General features: G+C 43.8%; 1 long non-coding RNA gene across 1 annotated transcript in view; it reads right to left on the reverse strand.

The window, feature by feature from the left end:
• LOC148132291 (uncharacterized) overlaps nt 1-20,842 on the reverse strand; it is a 35,054-nt gene extending 14,212 nt beyond the window's left edge. The window contains exon 1 of the long non-coding RNA XR_015747329.1: nt 20,730-20,842. This is a non-coding gene — a long non-coding RNA (uncharacterized LOC148132291). The remainder of the gene's footprint in view (nt 1-20,729) is intronic.
• Nucleotides 20,843-21,483: the final 641 nt, after the last annotated feature.

Consider the following 21,483-nt stretch of genomic DNA (forward strand, 5'->3'; position numbering starts at 1 on the left):
GTTCGGCAGTAGGATACAATGCCTCGGGAGGTGTCCGTTGATTTAGTTATTTGTTTGAATCCTGCCTTTCTTATTTTTACAAATAACTCAAGATGGTGAACATATCTGTTCTGTACAGTCAATTTACATACTCGTAGCCCCGCGTCGCGATTGGCTAAAGCGCACGGCGACCGGATTGGTCGAGCGGGCCGCACTGATTGGCCCGTTGCGAATCCCCCGCGATTGGTGGAAACTAATCGCGGGAGATTCAGCGGTGCCATTGGCCGGCCGCCGCGGCTCGGAAATAAAAGCCGCAGTTTTTCCCTCCAAGCTTAAGCTGTATCCGGAGCCAATAAAGAGCTGAAACCAAGTCACTGACTCCGAGCTTCCTTCCCGCGACGGACACGACACTGGCGACGAAGGTGGGATCCAGAGAATAACCACCGAGCACGTGTCCCGAGGAAGACAAAGACCGACGAGATGGCCAGCATGACCCCACCAGCACCCTTCAACCCGGCTACCGAGGACTGGGAATCGTACACGGATAGATTCCTAATGTTCCTCAAAGTAGCAATTTGAAGGATGCGAACGGGCAAAAGAAAAGGGCCGTTTTCCTCACACACTGCGGGCCCGCAGTGTTTAAGATGGCCAAAGCCCTCGCGAAGCCCGAGGATGTGAAGGCAATGGACTGGGCCGATCTCGAGCCACTCCTTCGGAACCACTACGCCCCCGCTGTGCCCATCCTCATCCGGCGGGATGAGTTCTATCGGCGGAACCAGCGGCAGGACGAGAGCATCAGCGACTTCATAGCCGCCTTGCGGGACCTAGGGGGGATGTGCGAGTTCCGGGACCTGGACGATGTCCTCCGAGACCGCGTGGTCCTAGGCCTCAGGGATCAGGCACTAAAAAGTCGACTGATGGCAAAAGGCAACATCGAACTCGGGACGCCCTGGCCGAAGCTTCGCGGCGAAGCCACCCGGAAGTCAGCAGCCAGACTTCGGAGGGCAGACAACGGGACCGCACTGAAACCCCCGAGGCAAGCCGACGAGAGACCACCACACACCACGGGGACCTGGACTCCGCCTCCGATACCACGGACGAGGAGGAAGACGTCCACCGGCTACAAACAGGACGGGACCGGCGAGATCAACGGGGTCGTAAGTCGGGGAACCAGTGCGCCGGGTGCGGGGGAAATCACCTTCGATCAGAATGCCGGTTCATCGACGCGATCTGCCGGCATTGCAACAAGAAGGGCCACATCGCCCGAGTCTGCCGACTCAGAAAGACACACAGCCCCCGCCGGCGAGAACCAAGCAACCGGGGACGAGACGACACCCCCCCGAGGACCAGAGATCACCAAGCCGACAATCGCTGGAGCCGAGACAACCGAGGGCGACGGAACGTGGAAGGCCGCCAGAGAGAAGAAACCCACCAGACGGTCACCATCGGCCATGCCGAAACCACTGATGCCCGGAAGGTCTACGTGGAGGTGAGCATCGAGGGCGAGCCATGCCGGATGGAGGTAGACTCCGGATCCTACCTCTCCATGGTCGCCTGGAAAGAACTCAAGCGACTGGTGCCAAACATCCAGAAAAGAGGACTGGAGAACCAGAAGCTGATCATCAAGGACTATCAGGGGAACCGCATCCCCGTCATTGGGACCGGACAGTTCGAGGTGACTTTCAAAAACCGCACCGCGAAGCTTCCCCTGACTATCGTGGACCGGAACCGACCCAGCCTCTTAGGACTCCAATGGTTCGCGCCACTCGGGATCGAGGTCACGGGAATAAACCACACCACAGAGGCCGACTGGGAGCAGCAACTGGCGAGGGATTTCCAAGAAGTATTCGACGGCACCCTAGGCAAGTACAAAGGGCCCCCTATCTCCTTCAGCCTAGACCCAAATGTCGCCCCCATACGCCTAAAACCCAGACGGGTGCCTTTTGCACTCCGGAAGAAAATAGACGAGCAGATTGACAAGCTCGTCAAACAGGGGGTTTTGCAGCCAATCGACCACGCCCGGTGGGAGACCCCTATAGTCACCCCAGTCAAGCCAGATGGGTCAGTAAGGATCTGCGGGGACTATAAGGCCACCCTCAATTGCGCCCTGCAACAAAGCGCCTACCCCGTCCCAGTAGTGCAACACCTATTACACTCGCTGGGGGGGGGGCAAGGTCTTTGCGAAGCTCGACCTGGCGCAAGCCTATCAGCAACTGCCGGTCGATGAAGAAACCGCCGAGGCGCAAACAATAGTCACCCACCGGGGAGCGTTTCGTTGTAACCGACTCCAGTTTGGAGTCAGCGTGGCCCCAGGAATTTTCCAGAGCCTCATGGAGAGGCTGCTGCGAGGAATCAAGGGGGTGGTCCCCTATTTTGACGATGTATTAGTGTCGGCAGCCAACCAGGAGGAATTAGAGGGTCGCCTAAGGGAGGTACTAGAAAAATTCAAAGGGGCCGGGCTGAAGGTGAAGAAAGAGAAATGCCAGCTATGCACAGAGCAAGTCGAGTTCCTGGGGTACCTCCTAGACCGACATGGCATCCACCCAACCGGAAGCAAAATCAAAGCCATAAAGGAAGCCCCCACACCCAAGAACAAAACAGAGCTGCAGGCATTTCTGGGACTGCTAAATTTTTACAGTGTGTTCTTGCCCCAAAAGGCGACCGCGGCAGAGCCTTTGCATAGGCTCCTGGACAGGACGGCCAAATGGACCTGGGGGAAACGGGAGGACACCGCATTCAAGAACACCAAAGACCTGCTCACCTCGGATGCCGTCCTCATTCAGTATAATGAGACCCTACCCATCGCCGTCACATGCGACGCCTCACCCTTTGGCGTCGGCGCAGTCCTCAGCCATACACTTCCGGACGGAAAAGAAGCACCCATCGCTTTCTTTTCGAGAACACTCAGCAAACCCGAAAGAAACTACAGCCAATTAGACAAGGAGGCACTGGCCATCGTCGCAGCGGTAAAGAAGTTCCACGAGTACCTCTACGGCCGCCGTTTCACCCTCATCACGGACCACAAGCCACTGCTGGGCATCCTGGCGGGGAACAAGGCCACCCGAACATCCTATCCCCCAGGATGACAAGGTGGTCCGAGTTCCTCGCCGCCTACGACTACCGGCTCACACACAGACCCGGTAAGACGATCTCCCATGCAGACGCGCTGAGCCGCTCACTGCTTCCCGACCTAGACAACGACCCAGCTCCCACGACGACCACCCTCAGCATAGAGACATTGCCTGACCTACCCATAACCGCGTCAGACATTGCCCGAGAGACTAATAAAGACAAGCGTCTGGCGCGGGTATTACATTGGGTAGAAAAGGGATGGCCAGAGAAAGACAACGATGAAGCATTCAGGACATTCCGAAACTGGCAAACAGAACTGTCACTACAGAAAGGTTGTTTGCTATGGGGGGACAGGGTGGTCATACCGGAAAAATTGCAAGGGAAAGTATTAAAATTACTACACGAAGGGCACCCGGGGATTGTGAGGACTAAAGCTTTGGCCAGAAGCTATGCTTGGTGGCCAGGTATGGACAAGGAGATCGAGGCCTGGGTAGCCAAGTGCTCGCGCTGCCAAGAAACCAGACCAAATCCCCCGCAGCACCAATATTAGAATGGGAAACGCCCAGGGGCCATGGTCGAGACTCCATATAGATTTTGCCGGGCCCACAAAAGGGAACACATTCCTCATCACGGTGGATGCTTACTCCAACTGGCTGGGGTAAGCAACATGAAGACCACCACAACAGATGCGGTAACCAAGGTCTTAAACAAGCTTTTCGCAACCCACGGCCTCCCGGATGTCATCGTGTCAGACAACGGACCCCAGTTCACCTCGCTGGAATTCGAAAAATTCCTAGCGGGAACGAGGCATACGACACGCACTGACAGCGACGGCGCATCCGGCGGCCAATGGTAGGGCAGAACGGATGGTTCAATTTACAAAGAGAACCCTCCAAAAATCGAACACGGGACATACAAGAAAAATAAATAAAATGCTCCTAATACAACATATAACCCCAAACACAACGACAAACAAAAGCCCGGCAGAATTACTGATGGGGAGAAAACTAAGGTCACCACTCGACAGACTACACCCCACATACAACCCGGAAAAACCCCCGGACTCATCAAGCAAGCACCGGGTTTTTGCACCAGGCGACGCAGTCTATGCAAAAAACCTTACCGGAGACCCACTATGGGTACCGGCAACTATAACCCAACTGACAGGACCCCACTCCTACCGGCTACAGACAACCGACGGACAAACATGGAAACGCCACATCGATCAATTAAGATCAAGAACAAAAAACACAACCGACACGCAACCAAACACAGACGACCCCGTTAACACAAACCAAGAGGGGAGGGAAGATACAGGGGATCAAGAAAGAATTGAAAATAACCAGCAATACTCACCAGTCAACAGCCAGCCCGAAGTCTCACCAGGAAGAAACAGCCAGGCCAGCTCAACCAGCCCGGAAAGACCAGGCAGGAGCGGCGAAAGTCGCAGCTCGACCAACCCGGGTAGACCGGGAGGGAGCTGCAACAAGAGGCCCAGCGACACCTTCCAGGGGGTTCCATCGACAAGGCCAAGAGAAACAGAGGTCCCGACCGAACCGGCCGGGAGCCAAACAACAACTAATCTGCGCAAGTCAAGTAGGCAAGCACGAAGCCCCGCCTACCTACGGGACTACGTTACGTAGGACCGAACCAAGAGGGGAGGGGTGTTCTGTACAGTCAATTTACATACTCGTAGCCCCGCGTCGCGATTGGCTAAAGCGCGCGGCGACCGGATTGGTCGAGCGGGCCGCACTGATTGGCCCGTTGCGAATCCCCCGCGATTGGTGGAAACTAATCGCAGGAGATTCGAAGCGGTGCCATTGGCCGCGGCCGCCGCGGCTCGGAAATAAAAGCCGCAGTTTTTCCCTCCAAGCTTAAGCTGTATCCGGAGCCAATAAAGAGCTGAAACCAAGTCACTGACTCCGAGCTTCCTTCCCGCGACGGACACGACAATATCCAACACATCTCCTCCTCCTATTGTCCCCACAAGAAATGAGTTGGGCTGAGAGAGAGTGGCATGTTGGACTCCCAATTGCTGGAAGTACTTAAACAGAAGTTGAATGCCAAGGATGCTATAGTAGTGGATTTCTTCATTGGGTGCAGGGGTGGTATTCAGCAGGTTCTGACCAGTTCTGGAGAACTGGTAGCGGAAATTTTGAGTAGTTCGGAGAACCGGCAAATACCACCTCTGACTGGAGATTTTACGGTATCCTTCCCCTGTCACGCCCACCAAGCCACACCCACAGAACCTGTAGTTAAAAAATTTGAATGCCACCACTGATTTGGGTGGGTAGGTTACACTAAATGGTCTCTAATGTTATTTCCAATTTTCTCATTCTACGAGTCTGTATTCTTAGTGCTAACCTCTCCAAAAAACTTCTTAAGAAGGCTGCATTTTCACAATTTGCCAGCCAGTTGCAGCTAGAGACTCTTCTGCTGTTGTAAAAACAGCTCAGCCAACAATGTGAACAATAGGTTGCTTAGTACCACCATTATTACAAAATTGCGTGGTGTTCAGATTTTCAGCCTACATCAAGGGCAGTCGGCAAATTCTATGGAAATTTATGAGGTCATTTAAAAATAGCACATAAACTGGCTTTTTATTACCAACCACACCGGGGAGTAATTGCATTTGCACAACATGCTTACTCATAGTTTACTTATGCTTACTCATAGCTAATTCAATCATGGCTTAATCGATTTTCCCAACTTCTTACGCTTGCATCGAACACTGAATCATAACCTACTTTCATGGGCAAGCTAGCACAAGCTAATCCTGTAATTTGCTAACAGAGACAAGTGACACAAGCTAACTAAAAGAAAATTGGCTGCTTTGTGGCTTAATCTGTCACATAAATACAATCTCCATTTTTATTTTTAGTATATGGTTTATCATACTTATCTTATATTGAGATAATTGGGTCTATCTTGCTATTAGGTTTATATTGGCTTACAACAATTTTCCAGCTGATCTTGGCCATTGCTACTTTCCTAGTTGGACTAGCCCAGAACTACACAGTAACTGAGTCCCTGCAGGATTCCATTGATGGTCCTACTATATCAGGACAAGGAAATCTGAGGATGGTGATAACCCTGGCCAGTTAACTCTCAAGTGGGTGACCCCCTTAAGAAGTTCATAGCATTGGAGGAGCCAAATTCTCAGGCCAGTTTCACCCCCGCCTTCAGACTCACTAGTATTTCCAAACTATGAAGCGTCCTACATTTGGGAAGATGCAGACAGAGTCCAAGGAAGGTGTGAAGAATCTTTAGTTGTATTGCTATAGTAAATCCCAACATTTCCCAACATTGCATTGTATTTTTTAATTGTTCATTTTGATCTTTTTAGGGAGGTGTGTATGTTAAGATTACAATAAAGCAAAATATTTAGGAACTCCTACATTAGCATCATTTCCAAATATTGCAAGCAACACACTGAAAAGACAATGGAAGCCCAACCAATAACCTTCTACAGGTAGTCCTTGACTTACAACCATTCATTCAGCAACTGTTCGAAGTTACAACAGCACTCAGAAAAGTGACCTATGTTTCAGTACCAGTAATGAATTTACAGATTTCTCCCAAATATCCTCTTTTTAAGGTGAGGTTTCTTTTGAAGTAATTTTGACATCTGGTACCTCGACAGACAAGCCATATTATTTATATGAATTTTAATATGTATGAATATGGAAGTAGCTTGGTTTTCATTATCCCCCAGTTTAGCACATGAGACTAATATTTGATAGTACTCCCCCACCCAAGTACCAAATAAATCCAATCCTTCCTGCTTTTAAAACTGAGCCAAAGTCAACTAGTGTTGCTATCTAGCTAGATTTCTTTGAGACAGAGGTCTAATTTGCAGATAAACATATTTGCTTAGAAAAAAAGTAACTGAAAGTGTTTTTAGAAGCGTGGTTTTGGTGTGGGACACCCAGCTGATATTAAACAAAAATCCTTTTGTGAATCTACTAAAAATCAACCAGGAATCTGTTAGTAGGGCCTGACCCTTTTCTCTGCCCAACTTTATTTTAGGACAAGATCTCTAAAATAACCAATTTTAACCCTCAATGGTCAAGGGAACTATCTATTATTGATGATTTTGTGATTGTTGTGGTTGTTATTCATAGTACCAATAATTAAGGTAGCATTTATTATATTATTTTCATATAATAAATGTTTGGGGATGATGAACAATCTGAAATTTCATGAAGGGGTTGACAAACTGCCCAGGAAATAAGAGATTCTTTAAGATGCTATATAGGCAGAATATAAAAATGCCTCTTGCAATAATAAGAGGTTTCTTTTCTAATCAATTCAGCATATCTGACATCAATTGGAACATCATAAGAAAAGCATGATCTATTTCACATAAAATCATATAAAGACGGTTTATAATCCTGCCGTGGAACAGAGATTTGGCACAAGCAGGGGGATGTTACATCTTTGTAATTTTTTCTTGTGACTGATAGACTCCTCAAACAATCATGCCCTAATTCATGTTTCCAAACAAACATTTTAAGTGGAAGTTATATTTATTTTTTTGCTTCTTTTTACTTCAGTAGGAACATTCTTCATAGCAGTCAGCAGAAGGAAGTTGTAAATTCATTTGTAGCACAAACAGAGAATGGGAGGAAACAGAAAGGAAGGTATGTCTCTATTGTTACCCATGTCATTTGATGAAAAATCTATGCTTTCTAAAGGATCCAAAACAGTCTCCTCTAATCTAGAATACAACACGCAGAATCCCAGGACTGCATGCCAAATGACTTATCTGAGAGATGTAGTCCTAGCACTGATGATGTTACCTAGTTTGGTAATGAAATGCTTGCAAGAAAACCACCAGGCTCAAAGAGCACCAAGGACCCTACAGTTCAACCCTGAGCTACAAATATTATCTTCTATCAGATGTCGTCCTATCAGATCTTCAAAGCGCAAGACTGGGAAAAGCTAATTAATCTCTTGGTTCCATTCTCTGGTTCGGAGAATGCAGTGAAGAGACCTGAGTTTAAATACAGATAGTCCTCAACTTACAACCATTTGCTTAGCAACCAATTGAAGTTACAAGGGCACAGAAAAAAGTGGTCCTGGCACTTGAGACTCTTGTAGCTTCCCCATGATCGTGTGATCAAAATTTGGGCACTTGGCAACCAGCAGGTGTTTACAATTGTTGCAGCATCCTGGGGTCAAATGATCTCCATTTGCAACTTTCCCAGCCTGCTCTGTCAAGCCAAAGTCAATTGGAGAAGCTAGATTTGCTTAATAATCTTGTTTGATGTTACTATCTTATTCTGGAAGTCAAAGCCTTTTTTCCCCCTCCCCCTTCTTTTCTATACTTTTCCCTTCCCTTCCCCCTCCCCTACTTTTTCTATTATTTGCTTTTGTATTTTTGTGTTTGGTATTATAAACTAAAAAAAAACCTGAATGGAAAAATAATCTTGTGATTCATTTAACGATGGTGGTGATTTGCTTAACAGCCACGGCAAAAAAGATCTGAAATTGGATGCAATTAACAATTGCTAACAATCACCTTGTTTAGTGTTTAGCCCCTAGGACCTGTATACTGCTTGAGTCAAAAAGAGGGCTGTGAATACAGACCCTCACATCCTGGACATAAACTGTTTCAACTCCTACTCTCAAAATGACACTATAGAGCACTGCACATCAGAACAACTAGAACAAGGACAGTTTTTCCCCAAATGCCATCACTCTGCTAAACAAATAATTCCCTCAACACTGTCAAACTATTTACAAAGTCTGCACTACTATTACTATTAATCTTCTCATCACTCCTTATCACCCCTCCCCTCCCACTTGTGACTGTATGACTGTAACTTTGTCACTTGCATGCTTATGATTTATACTGACTGTTTCCTAGTATGATTTGATTGATTATTGTACCCTATGACTATCATTAAGTGTTGTACCTTATGATTCTTGACGAATGTATCTTTTCTCTTTATGTACACTGAGAGCATTTGCATCAAGACAAATTCCTTGTGTGTCCAATCCCACTTGGCCAATAAAGAATTCCATTCCATTCCATTCCATTCCATTCCATTCCATTCCTTTCCATTCCATTCCATTCCATTCCATTCCATTCTATTCTATTCTATTCTATTCTATATTCTAATGCAAGCCTGTGGCTCTCAGCTGTCCTTGAATGTCAGTTCCAGCAGCTCCATTCAACAGAGCTAATGGTGAATGCTGGGAATTATAGTTTGTCACAATTGGGTGGATGACACTAATGGGTTCTGTCTCCTAGAAGTAAATAGCAAGTCTCTACTAATTTATATCTCTTACTTCTAGCATTAACAGACCATTTCTCCAGAAGCTCCTTGCCTAACATTGAACAAATCATGTTTCCATAACTGACTTCCTCATATCTAAAGCTTCAGATTTTAAAGAGACCAAAATAGGAGGGAGATTCCCATTGAAATGTGTTTTCTACAGAACAATTTTGTAACTCTTGTGTCCTTCAAAGAAGCGTGCTACATTCTCTGGAATATTATCTATTCTAGGTTACTGTACTTAAAGACTATTGTAAAATCTGTGTATGTTTTATATTACCTGATTGATTCTCCTTACTGTCTTTTCCCTCCATTTAATAAAGCTTCTTAATTTAAAAGCTAAGATCTTGAATATGGTATAGGTTTCTGACAACCCAAGGATTTTACTGTTACATGTTAAACATTCCTCTATGCTGCAAGCTGCAACAAAAATAGTGGCAATTGACCAAAACAAGCTGAACTAAATGATTGACTAGTAGTTAACATCTCTCAAATTAAAAACCTGTAGACCTTCAAGTCTCCCTACTCAGGAACTTAGGTTGAATCAGGGGGTAACATGAAAAAATAACAACAAACCGTTGCAAGTAGGCAGATGGATGATTTTTCACAATCATTATCTATAAAGGCATATACATCAAAGTCACATTTTCTCTTCTGCTTTGACAAGATGGTCATGGACAAACATGCAAAAAATGTATTCCACTCAGATGAACAGTACTGAAGCAACATCTTTATATGCATCTCTATATGAAGCCCAGGAACCTGCTGAAAATGAGATTATTTTTGACATGCAAGGAAACAAACATTGACACTTTAGGCTTTTTTTTTAACCCAACCCTTGCTTTCAGCTTTGAAACATTCAGTGGTTCTACATGATCCCAACATTAGGAATAGAGGAGGGGGGGATAATATTTCTTTAGTTGAATGTTTGAACATCATGTTGAGCCTATTTTACTAGCTTTCCTTTATGTCCCATCTCAAAATGGTAGAAAATGGGAGCCTGAGGGCACAGATAAACCTCCAAGTGGTCCACCATGCAGTCAGAACTGAGGAAGCTTCTTGGATGAGAAGTGAAATGTCATCTAGCAGAACAAGAAAGTCCTGTTGCCTTTTGAAAAAGCACCTTTGGGACAACCATGATCTGGACGACTGAGAATCTCCATCGACAGATAGAAAACCAAATTTTGGCAATCTCTTGTAGGGGGAGGAGGCTATCCGGATTTGGGGGGAGAGGCTTGAGGGCACGTATTGCTTCTCCCTGCAATATAATGTATGAGTGGGAAATGTATATAAATAAATAAATAAATAAATAAATAAATAAATAAATAAATAAATAAATAAATAAGATTGGTAAAATGCTTTAAGAAAATAGCTGTCCTGATATTATTCCACAGTTTTATGAAGGACCATGATTAATTACCATTGCTAAAATTATTACCAAAACACACTGGGAGCGTCATTTGAAATTGTGCATTTGAAATGCACGTTTTGCCATGGGGAAAGCGTGCAAAATACTTCTTCGGTTCCAACCATGGAACAAAAAGCAGAAGGGCGAGTCTGTTGCACATCTTTCTCTTGTTTCCTGGAGCATATGAAATCTGGTACAAAGGAGGTGCTCATCACTCTGACTTCCTTTTTCCTTTGGCTATACCAGCAGAACATTGTCTCCGGCACCAGGCTACTGTACTTGCCAATTGAGAGGATAGAGAGAGGGAGGGAGAGAGAGACCCAAAGCGTGATTGGTTATTTTTATTTTAGCCATTATGATTGGAAACTTTGGGTAGAAGCCTCCTGGGATATATGAATCTAGCAAATTCTGGATTCATCCAGCAATGACTGTTAAGCAATCCATGGGCATGTGAATCTGGCCAGGGACTGGGTTCTTCCTTAAAGCCTGTTGCAGCCAACTCTGGAGTGAGTTCAGGAGGAAGACTGGTCTGGGGCCAAAATGTTTCCTCCAATGACTGAAATGTTAGATCTTGAGGATTCTCTGTAGATCATATTAAGCTTGCAAGCTGATGCCATCACCGTATCATACTAATACACTTATAAAGAGAGGTGCCCTCTATACCAGTGGCCCCCAACCTTTTTTGTCCCACGGCCTGGTACCGGCATCACAAAATGATCCACGGACCGGTACCGGCATCAGCACGCACGACCAAGGCAAGGCGAGCTGAGCGACCGGCCAGCCAGCCATCCCCCGCTTCTCCCCGCCACCTTCAACTCCTCCTTTGTACCTTTGTCGATGGGCTTTTCGGGCTCTTTCTTAATCTCCTCCTAACGCGAGACTCCACCGCCATCGGGACGGCTCTTCGTTTGAAGCCGCTCCCCCCGACGAAACTAAGGCGCGAGGATTCAGCACCCAAATGCCGCTTTCCAACCGACAACCGACAAGCTCACCCGGAAGCACTTTCTCAAGCGCCGTCGAAACAAGATGGCGGCGCCCACTTCTTTGCGGCCCAGTAAAAAATGCTCCACGGACCAGTACCGGTCCAGGGCCCGGTGGTTGGGGACCACTGCTCTATACAATGTGAACTACATTCTGTATATAACCTGTATACTGTAACATTGTAAACATAACCTGTTTAAGGAAAACAGTAAAGTGTTTTCCATAACTTTTCCTCAAATCAAGTAGCTTTCAGAAAAGGACTTTCATAAAACTAGAGTATGATTCTGAATTGAGGAAAGATCTGCTTATGGGGACTACTACTAAGCCAGTAGAGGCTTTATACCAGCAGCTTTCAAACTCTAATCAAGAATCCTATAGGAGCTGTCAAGCCCTATGCAACTTGTTCTCATGCTGTCGATTCTCCCCATTGTTGACAATACTACCACTTGTAACCTATGTATATATACATATACATATATACATACATATATAATTTTATTAAAGATTTTTAAAAGGAAGATAAAAGTAACACAGAGTAATATAAAATAAGAAAAAAAGAAAAGAAAAAGAAATCAAAGTGCAAGAAAGAAAAAGTAAAAGTAAAAAAGAAAGAAAAAAGATACAAAGAAGTAGTTTCTGATCTTCTTTACAGCAGTTATAACTACAATTACAAATTTATTTCCTTATTCTATGGTTACAACATAATACTCTTCTTTCTATAATCTATCCTGTCAAATCATCAAAACCATAAATCAACATTTCACTTTTTCTTTTTCACACAAAATGTCTACAATTTTTTATTCATTCACCAAGCATGACAAAATGTCACTTAATGTTGATCACATTCCCAACATAAATTTGAAGTGCCTTTATACATTCTAGACAATTTCTCAGTATATAATTTTATAAAAATTCTCTTTAAGGTTATAATATAGTATAAATTTCAATCACATATATCATAACCATTTTAGCCCATTTTATCCTATATTCTTTTACTTCTTCTGTTTCAAACTTCAACAGAAGTTTATACATTCTAACAATTACTTGTTCATCGTTTGCAGACAATTCTATTTCACTCAGTCTTACAATGTTCAAACTCATATGTTCATTTATCTACTTTAAATCTTTTTAATAATTGCAAACCATCGATAATTATATCCCCCTGCTACCAGTTTTTCTCTTGGTTTTATTTTATATTCCCCTTAATAAAACTGTTATTTCATGCTAACTTAGCCTTTTATGTTGACCTATTATTTCTTGTCTACATTTTTCTTGTGCTCTGATCCATGAAGGTGTTTTCAGGCACAACTTGTGTTTGTATCATCTAAAAATGATTTTAGTTTAACATGAATCAGGAAGAGCATAGATATTTGATTAAAACAATTTCCCCATCCCACCTTAGGAACTTCTACTGCCACCTCTAACTGAAATGTATCCAAAAATAACAGCAATTTGGTGGAGTCCCATCCAAGCCACATAGATTATAAAAAACAAAAATAAAAGAGGAAATATTTCAGCCTGGAAATGCTCTGGGGCCAGACAGTACTTTTCCCAGTGTCTCAACATACTTAACAGAATAACAGAATTGGGAGGGAACTTGTAGGTCATCTAGTCCAACCCCCACCCACAGGAGGCAACCATACATTTCTGACAGATGGCAGTCCAGTCTCTTCTTGAAAGCTTCCAGTGATGAAGTTCCCACAACCTCTGAAGGCAAGCTGTTCAATTGGTTGATTTCTCTTACTGTCAGAAAATTTATCCTTATTTCCAGGTTGAATCTCTCCTGGTTCAGTTTCCATCCATTATTCCTTGTTTGGCCTTCAGGTGCTTTGGAAAATAGGTTGACTCCCTCCTCTGATCATCACTGTGTTAATAAATCCTTTTTCAATACTGTATATTTTTTAAAAATCCATGATGCTTGATGAATCGATAAATAGATCAGATTCCTTTTAAAAATTGTTCTGCAATTGCTTAGACTATTTCTCATAAATATTTGCACCATCAAGGGCTTCTTCAGGAGATATACAGATAGCTAAAATGTTCCCTGAAGATAAAATTTTTAAAAATCTGAAGATCACTCAATCCTCCCATCCAAATACAGTAAAAATCACAACATCTTAAAAAGACTAAGAGATTCAAATCTGGTGTAAGGCAGTATTTCTAAACTAGGTGTCCTGCAGCAATTCTGTTCTTACAGTATGAAGACTGGGAATTGTAACACCAACAGATCTAGATATATCAAATGAGGAAAGTTAGCCAAAAGGCATAAGATTGTTCAAAATACTTCAGATGAGATTTGAACTAGATATTTTTTTTCACATTGGAGTTGCTCTGTCTAGAATAATACAAATTCAACATGCAATTTCGCATATTTCTGTGCAGTAGTAAATCCCACCAAGTTCAATGCCACTTCGATATATAGACATTGGGCTGAAATCTTAATGGGATTAGAACAGAATACTTTTACTCTCAGTCAGAAGCCTACCCTGAGTAGATTTCTTAGTGCTCAAGATAGAATGAGTAACACATTAATTTAAAAGCTCTATTGTCATTAGATAATTCAGCTGTACTGTAGTCATTATCATCACCCAGAAACTTCCAGACCCCAACAAGGCTTTGTTTCTATGCTACTGTATTCTAAGTTGTCAATTACAGGTCAGAAATTTCAAAATTTTGCCAGTAGCCCAGACTAAATGCTAAGAAGGGTAGGTGTCTTTTTAATCTTTCACAGGATAAACTCTGAAGTGTTTAGAAGATGAATCTCTAATGAATTGGCACCATTATTCTACCTCCCACAAGGAGGCAGCAAACATTGCCCAGAGGGCAGTTCAGGACAGAGAAATCCACAGCATCTGTTTGGTTGTGTCTTTTGCAATTGGGCCATGGAGGGCTCCACAAATACTTGTGATGTTGAAACTTGACCACAGTTTCCCCTTTGGCCAAGTGGGTGTTGCCCAGAGACCACAGAACCTGCCATTAGGGGGAAAAATAACTCTTTCCTGGCTTCACTGGAAAAAAGACGATACCAGAAGTGAAGCTGCTTACAGTCTGTCTTGTTAAGGTTCTCGCTTCCTGAACTCAATTCAGACTAGAGGCTTCAGGGGATAGGTGTAGAAATTAAGGGAGAAAATATGTTCTCTGTTTGCTACTGGGGGAAAAAATTAAACTAGGGATGACATAACATTTCGCTTATCTTTGAGGCTGGGGGGGGGGAGAGAGTCAACTGTCCAGCAGAATTTCAATTTGGGTGAAAGAATAATCTTGAGCGCAGATCACTTTGGGATTCCTTGGTTGCAAAAATAAAAAGTGAGCCAGGATGGTTTACCCTTCTGCTTCTCTCATCATTGTTGCTTAATCATGCAACAGGAATATCCCAGAAGAAGATGGTGTAGCACATAAACTGGAAACTATCCAAAAGTCCCTGTTTTGGATCTCAGCCATGAACTCACTAAAGATTGTCTTAAACAAGCCATTATTTAATAATGAACAATGGCTACTGAATAATAATGACTGATTGCTCTGAATGAATATTATTCTTCAGCCTTGAGATGAAAGTAGATGTGCAAATGGTGAACCCATTATTTAAATCTATGAGTGGTTAACCATGACTGCAGCTCAGGTATAAAGGCCATGCTTTGTATATACTATTCCCGGAATCAATTTTACTTATTTTCAGCCAAAAGAAAACTCACAAAAGGAATAATGTGAAAACCTGCCATGTCTGAAATTCCAGCAAGCTACTGCATTAGGCACGTAGACCAGGGTGGGAAATATGGTTCACCAGATGTTGATAAACTATTGTTCCCAGAAGTCCCATTCAACCTGATCATTGGTGAAAGAGGTTTGGGAGCTGAAATACAGCAACATTTGAAACTTCTTTGGCTTTGCATTATTGGCCTTGATCAATAATTAATTTATCCAGGTATGGAGTTATTTTGCTATGTTCCTAACAAAAAAAAAATGCATATAAAATTGAGCATGGGGATGCAGTCTAAAAGCAAAAGCATTGTTGAATTATCCTACTAATTCTATTCCCTACAATGTATTGTTGACATTTCTAGTTAAAGGGTGGAGCATGTCATATCCAATATTGGGATTGTAGATAAAACATAAAGATATTGGTTGGATTCACATATTGCCTTAAGCCATTGTTTAACCATGGTTTACTGATTAAGACACGATTGGCTGGGTACATACATGACTCATATCAGAGACAAAAACAGGTGACTGGTGGCTGTTAAAATCAGGATGGCCCCTATTGGCCATTCCAAACTGATGTTCTCTTATCTGGTCCTTGGTCAACCTCATCTGCTGCCATCTAATTTATAAAGGCCTGGAAACAGTGGTGCTGTAATAGTGATCTATTCTAATTTGCACAATACCATAGACTGCTCAGCCAGCAGTGCTGTAAGAGAGCACAAGAGATTTGTGGGGAAAAGTGTTAAATGTTGAGATAAAATCCCATTATTCCTAATGGAATCTGGAAGGACAGAAGAAGAGGGGAGGGGAGGGGGAAAGAGAAAGGGAGGGGGAGGAGAGGAAAAGAAAGGAGTCTGGGAGCCATTCTTTCCTTTTTATGTTCTATTCAACTCAATTTACCACATAATATGGGACATAACCTCTGGCGCAGTGGTTAGACTGCAGTACTGCAAGCTATTTCTGCAGCCAGCTGCCTACAATTTGGCAGATCGAATCCCACCAGGCTCAAGGTCGACTCAGCCTTCCCTCCTTCCGAGGTGGGTAAAATGAGGACCCAGATTGTTGGGGGCAATAAGCTGACTCTGTAAACCGCTTAGAGAGGGCTGTAAAGCACTATAAAGCGGTATATAAGTCTAAGTGCTATTGCTATAGTATGGTACAGGGGGAACCTTAAAGAGGATGGATAGGGAGATACAAATCCTATAATTGCTGGATGCTTTTCCTGCTTATAGGTGATATCAGGGGTGGGATTCAATTTTTTTAACAACTGGTTCTGTGGGCGTGGCTAGGTAGGTGTGGCTAGGTGGGTGTGGCTATGTGACTGGGTGGGTGTGGCTTCTTCATTTTCTTGAAGCACCCCTCCGCTTCATATTTTTTTTTGCATCCTGGGCCTCAGGTAAGCCTCCTAGGGAGCGTTTTTGCTCCCAGGAAGCTTCCCTGAGGCCCAGGAAGGCAAAAATGGAGCATGGGGGAGGGGAGCAGCACCATCCCCACCCCCATGTGCCCCTTTTTGCCTCCTGGACCTCAGGAAAGCATCCTGGGCGAAGCAGTAAGACAGCGAGGGGGATCCCAGCAGAGCTGATCATCAGAACAGCTGATCGTCAGGAGGGGAAAAAAGAAAAGAAATACCTTAAGGACTGACTGGGAGGGGAGGGCAGAGCGGGGAGGGGAGGGGTAGGTGGAGAGGGAGGGGCCAGCCTGGGGCATGATTTGCCAGTTCTTCGAACTGCGTAGAATTGTAACAACCGGTTCTATAGAACCGGTCCAAACCAAGAGAATCCCACTCCTGCGTGATATAGAGGGGAGGGTGGAGAGCAGCAAAGCTAAGGTAGTCAGCCAATCACTTTGCTTATTTCATATTTGCACATTCAAAATGAGGACAGGGTCACTCCGCAGTGAACCAGCACAGAGGCCCAAGTGTCCAGGGAGAGACTATCAATGAGCGCAGCAAACAGCAATATCCAAGCAGCCAGAGCAGCACAATAAAAGCCCCAACTTTTGGGGCAAGCTACAAAAAGAGGTGATGAGGTTTCGATCGAATTGCTGGGACCACCCTCTTGCCTGCTTTAACCCCAAGAATGGTCCTGGCAGCAACTTTCTCTCAGTGGCTACCCTTCTGCTCTTAAACTATGAAAGGGTTGGGAGCGGTATGTGTTAGTTCATTGTGCAATAGCATTAGACCGCTTGGTGCTTTTACTCTATATGGCTTTTCTTGGGTAAGCCTAAGGCTGAAAAATAGTGGAAAGATGGAGACCACCCTCTTGCCTCCCAAACAGAGCATGGAGGAATCTGAAAGTCAACATTTGGGGTCTACATAAAGAAAGGAAAGGAATGGGATGGGAGTTCTAAATAAAAGTGACTCAGCTCATGTGACCCAGTAGAAAATATTATTTTTCCCGGCTCACATTGATTTAGGATGCTGCGTAATATTTCCCAGAACTCATCTCTAGTTCTTCCATCATCATCATTTACTGGAGTTTAACCTGAGGCAATCACTAACTTATGGGTTCTTATTTACATATACCTTCACGCGACTTTGAAAACATCAATTCATACTTTCCAACAGTTTAACCCTGTCATAATTATATCTTTGTGTGTATTCATCACCTCTCCTCCATCTTTATTAAGATCTATTACATCCTTCCCCTTTCTCCTAGTTTCAGGGATATATATGAGTCTACTTTTTAAATTTTCCTTAATTAATTCATGCTCTTTGCCATTTATTCACCTTTCTCCTAGTTTCAGGGATACATATGAGTCTACTTTTTAAATTTTCTTTAATTAATTCATGCTCTTTGCCATTTATTCATCTTGCGTTCCAAGTCACAATCCTCCATATGGCATGATCATTGCCTTAGACCCAATGGATATTGTGTACTGCAGCCTATCATGGATTTGATCAAGCCTAATGCTTGTTAGTACCATTAAGAAGATGTAGTTGAGGTTACTAGCTTTAGTTGTAACTGTGCCCCACACAGCATTCCGTGATAAATGGTAAGACCAGTTTTACCCTGAGCACATTCTTTGTGGGCTATGCAAGAAAGCTAGGATTGTTACTAATTACTACCAAACTAATCTACAGTTGCCCACGTCCTGTCAACTGGGAGGAATATACAGTGTACTGACCTAGACTCTAGAGTAGGGATGGAGCAATTAATTTCCACAAGGGACCACATGAGAAACTGGGACTCTTATGGAGGGCTGCCACCACTGCCCAGCCATCTTGCTGTCCTGCCACCCCTCTGTCTTCCTACTGTCCCCCACCCCCAACCTCAATGTTTTGCCCCCCCACCATGCTGATGTCCTGCCCCAACGCCAATGCCATCACCGCTATGGGCCCGATAAGGACAGCCTAAGGGCCAGAAGGGTTCCACGGGCTGTAAAATGCCCAGGTCTGCTCTAGAAGTATTCAATCTATCAGCAGAGCATAAAGAGATGTTCTGCTTTTTAAGCAAGTCGGTTTCTATGGAGTCAGAGAGAGGTAGAACTCCCCTAACAGATTATTCCAACTTTCTCTGCCAGGCATTTACCTCACCCAAAACCTCTGGTTAAACAGAGCAGCTGGGGTTTGGATCAAGGAAGAAAAGGGAAGACTGGTTTGTTTGTTTTTTGGTGACAGCAAATACAGCTGCCTGATAGGGCCACTGCTATGTGTGTCTTCTAATCTAAACAACAAATGGCTAACAGGGTTACCTGAAGATCCCAAGGGATGCTGCCCCCTGCAGAAGCTTCTCATCTATTTATATTTGGCAGTCAGGGTCATCAGAGGGCCCTGGCATAATCAACATTTGATATATGGCGAGAAGGGCTTCATTTCGTGGACCTGGCCTGAGGCCTTGGACTCCCCCCCTTACATCAGTGTGGAGTATTAGGGGGACAGGAGATGATGATGAGAGAAAGATAAATTAGTCCAGCCTGCCCAAAGCGTATAATCTACCTATTAAGGCTTAGTGGGGCATTATTGACTTGAGTCATTTGTAGGAGAAAGGTTTTCTTTATCTGTGAATTTGTGGGTGAAGATGGCTTGTCACAGAACATATTTTCTTTGGTTGTTTGAAAGAGTAGCATTTCATAGGCAAGCATAGGAGCTATGGTGGAAAGGATACTCAGCAAGGACAAAGGCCTAACAAACCAACTAATTTATATTACATTACAAGAGGAGCGGATTATTTCTTACAACTTAGACTTTTCCCAGCCTAACATCCTCTAAATGCATTGTTAACTTGTTGAATTTTCAGGCTGCATGATTTTCATACTGAAGCACACATGTGCCTATTTAATTTTTTTTTTTCCACAACACTACTACCTCCAAAGAATTGTTCAGAAATCATTCCTGTGAGATTATTTTAGGTGGAACGGTCCCTGAGGGCAGTTTGGACATTTATGCAAATGCCTTCTTTCCATTTCCAATCAGTTCTTCAACTTTCAAAGCATTTGGAAGATCTGTTTGCTGCCTTCAGTCCTGCCATCTTTGGAACACTGAAAACGTGCTGATATCATGACTGAAGCTCTTCCCTTCAGGTGATACCCACCCACCCTCCAAATTAACAAAACCTCCCTCAAATAAAATTCAGCTCCTGGTGACTGCACTGAAATATCCATGTTACTTTCTTGATAATGATATTGCTTTCTTTCAACAGAAGCTTCTAGACAACATCTTTCAATTAGTGCCTCATTCAAACTACTATCTGTCCTGGAGCAAAAAAAAAGTCGGGGGGACATCCCCTTTTGCCATTCCACAGAGGGTGGGGGGAATGAAATTGCTAACCACATTTACTCCATTGCCATCCTTTTTTTTTTTTCTTCTGTTCAATTCTGTTCAATTCTCAGAGATTGCCTGGGCAAGTCCCTGCAATTTTCTTGGCAAGGTTTTTCAGAAGTGGTTTGCCCTTGCTCTCTTTCTAGGGCTGAGAGAAAATGACTGGCCCAAGGTCACTCATTGACCTATGGCAGGATTTGAACTCACGCCCTCCCCATTTCTAGTCTGATATCTTAACCCCTAGATCCAGCTGGCTCTCTATTCCCATCCTACCATTCCTATTTTGTGTTTGCAAGAGAAACCTGAACATTTGCAACGAAATGAAGCTGTGAAAGAATTTATCCTGCACAGTAATAAAAAATCCCTTTAAAAGTTGTGAAATGTTGGCAAAGGTGCTTTCTGCAATGCCTATAACTATCATTTTGGAGTGCTGAACTGGGGGAGAGTGGGCGGTAAGTTCTAAACAAAGGGTATGCTATTTAAGCTGCAGGAATTGGAATTGTTGCAGGGGTATACAGTATTTACAGTTAGATGAGATTGTGCACACTTGATTCAGAGGTGAATCTATTCTTCAACAGAGCTCAAGTGGAAGGTCGAGGCGTATGATGTAATTTGTGCAACACTTCAGTCCTCTTGAAATAACAGGAAACAAAGTCTGAAACAAAACACATCACGGGGTAAGGCCTAAAAACTACTATTCACATCATTCTTGCTGCCACATGAGATTTCTCATCATTCTAAGTTGGTCTATACATCTTGAGACTGATATGCATTCCCCAAAAAGTCATATGGTAAAGGCTGTCATGTGCTTTACCACTTGAGTTTCAGTTTGAGTCTCTGGGAATTCAATAAACACAGGACTGGTTTTGAATACTAGTAAAGGTAAAGGTTCCCTTCACACATACATGCTAGTCGTTTCCGGTTCTAGGGGCAGTGCTCATCTCCGTTACAAAGCCAAAGAGCCAGAGCTGTCCAAAGACGTCTCTGTGGTCATGTGGCTGGCATGACTAAATGCCGAAGGTGCACAGAACACTGTTACCTTCCCACCAAAGTGGTCCCTATTTTTCTACTTGCATTTTTACATGCTTTCGAACTGCTAGGTTGGCAGAAGCTGGGACAAGTAACAGGAGCTCACTCCGTTACACGGTGCTAGGGATTCGAATCGCCAAACTGTCAACCTTTCTGATCAACAAGCTCAGTGTCTTAGCCACTGAGCCACTGAGCTACCTCCATATTAAACAACTGCAGGGAGAATTATTGGAGATAAAGACATTGTTTTTATTACTGTGTTGCTAGCTTCC

Source organism: Notechis scutatus, chromosome 2 (assembly GCF_049901735.1).
Source record: "Notechis scutatus isolate UNSWTSFEM ecotype Mainland chromosome 2, rNotScu1.2, whole genome shotgun sequence".
Lineage (NCBI taxonomy): Eukaryota > Metazoa > Chordata > Lepidosauria > Squamata > Elapidae > Notechis > Notechis scutatus.